This window comes from Fomitiporia mediterranea, assembly GCF_000271605.1.
Source record: "Fomitiporia mediterranea MF3/22 unplaced genomic scaffold FOMMEscaffold_13, whole genome shotgun sequence".
NCBI lineage: Eukaryota > Fungi > Basidiomycota > Agaricomycetes > Hymenochaetales > Hymenochaetaceae > Fomitiporia > Fomitiporia mediterranea.
In genome coordinates this window covers 492719-495280 of record NW_006760398.1, presented here as the reverse complement: position 1 = coordinate 495280, position 2562 = coordinate 492719, and positions in this window count along the sequence as shown.

The following is a 2562-nucleotide window of genomic DNA, read 5'->3' as shown; positions in this document are numbered from 1 at the left end:
CAGAGTGTATTATAATTGTAAGTCTCTTTGTGCATTTCCTTGAATGAAACTATGATACACAGATGCTCTTGCAGTGAAGTATTGGAAGGACCCATATGAATTTAGACCTTAGTAATTTATAAAAGACTGGTTTTGTAATACATTCCTTCTGTTTAACACAGGTACTGTCAGCGACAGTGTAGAGGGGACCCGAAGGCTCAGCAAGGGGACCCAGGCTACAACTATCCTACACAACAGAAATACGGAACGTGAGCACCAGAACGTAGTTGGAACTTGCAGAACAGGCAGAGAGAGAGAGTGAGACAAGAGTAGGGTATATAGAGTGAGCCTAAGAGTACAGGACTATCTGGAGTAGATGAGATCAAGACTACAGGACCAGTCTGATCTTGTACACCTATATATACTAAACTACACAAGAGCACTCAGGGAGCATGAGCCACTAAGAATGATGAGCCATGAAGAATGAAAGAAAGGAATGTCAAAGATAAAGGTACAAAGAATGAAGGGATGGATAAAGGGTAAGAGACCATAGAATGATACAAAGAATGAAGGGGTGGTCAAAGGAATGGAATGATGAAGTAAGGAAGGGTAGTAGCAAGAGTCAGCACACATATAGTTCATAGACAGCACCCCTGAGGGACAGAAGTCCCAAGTTCTGGTACAGAAGGGTACAGAACCCTCAGAACTGAAGGTGCAAGAGTAGAGAACCATAACATCACCCCCCCTCTAAAACCAATTGTCCTGATTAGTAAGTATTGGGCTTGGTTAGCAGCTCAGGCATAGGTTGGAACAGTAGGGTTTGGAAATCTGTGAGGCAGAGTTGACACAGAGCACCCAGATGAAGTTGATAGAAGTCTCAGATTGCCTTAACAGTATGGGTGAGATTCTCAGCAGGTTCCCAAGTGTGTTCTTCAACTGAGTATCCCTTCCAGTGGATAAGGAACTTGAGCTTTCTATGCACCAGCTTGGCATCTGCTACATACTCTACTTTGTATTCTGGTTCAGAACTAATGAGTTCTGGTAGAGGCAGTAGGGGTCTTTGTTACAAAGGAAAACCTAGATTATAGTATTGAGACAGTAGAACCTTGTTAAACACTGGGTGTATGTGCTTCCATGTTGCCAGAAGTTGGAGTTTGTAGGCAGAGGCACTGACCTTCTTTTCAATAACAAAGGGTCCAAAGTGCTTGTTGTCCAACTTCTTCATTAGGTGATCTGTGGTCAGGTTAGTGGCTTCCAGCATAACTTTGTCACCAGGCTGGTAATCCTTGGCTGCAGACCTCTTCTAATCATAGTTCTGCTTTATGACCTACACTACCTTTTCCAAAAGAGCTTGTGTGTCCTCCCTGGTTCTGTGCATCCATTCTACAAAGTCTGTTACAGATTCAGAACTACTGTTCTGGTTTAGAACTGTCCCCTAGTACAGATGTCTCTCATGATTGAGGAAGAACAGGGACTGTCCTGTTGTAGAGTGTTGCTAGTTATTGTGTACAAATTCTGTTAGAGCTAGCCATTCAGACTAATCTGATTACTGATAATTGATGAACATTCAGAGGTAGAGCTTGATCTCCTGATTGACTTGCTCAGTTTGACTGTCAGTCTGTGAGTGATAGGTAGTAGAAGGGTTCCCTTGAATTCTGAGAAGCACATACAAGTCCTGTATGAATTTTGACTCAAATTACAGTCTACAATCATGAATGAGCTTCTGAGGGAGTCTGTACAACTAGAAGATGTGATCCTGATAAATGCACACTATACCTTTGGAAGTGAGTTCTGTTCAGGTTGGAACTGTGTGGACTTGCTTGGAGAATCAGTTGACAATCATACAGATAGTATTGTAACCCTAAGACTTGGGTAGCTCACTAATCAGGTCCACTGAGACTTCTTCCTAAGGGTGATCCAGGATTCAATACAGATGTAGAGGGGCCCAAACCCTTGTCTGGTAGGCCTTAGTCTGTTAGCATGTATTGTAACCAGTCATGTACTTCAGGATTTCCCTCTACATTCTGGGCCACTAGTAGTTCTGAGTGATAAGTTCCTGCATTTTGTGTTGTCCCAGATGTCCTACAGTCAGATTGTTGTAATGAGCTCAGACAATGTCCTCCTACAGTTTCCAATCCTTCAGAACATACAGTTGGCCTTCCTAGTAAACCTGTCCATCCTCATCCTCCTCCTAATCCCTAGCCTGCTTCTCTAGTTGCTTCACTACAACCTAGTCCTGTGTGTGTCTCAGAGCTCACTGTATACAGGTGACAAAGTCAACATCCTCAGATTCGAGTCAGATCTCTCAGATTGTCTCAGACATGAAACAGGAATTGTCTAGGAGAACAAGATTTTTGTTATCATTCTCTCCCCTTTCATGACCTACTTGTCTTGAGAGTAAATCAGTTTTTGTCATTTGTGTTCTGGGTTTGTAGGTCAGCACAAAGTCATAGTCCTACAGTTCTAACATCCAGTAGGCCTGGTGGTGGTTGAGCTTCTGAGACACCTGGAAGTACTAGAGATTAAGGTGATCACTCTAGATCTTAAACTTCTGTACTGTACCAAGGAGATATTGACACTACT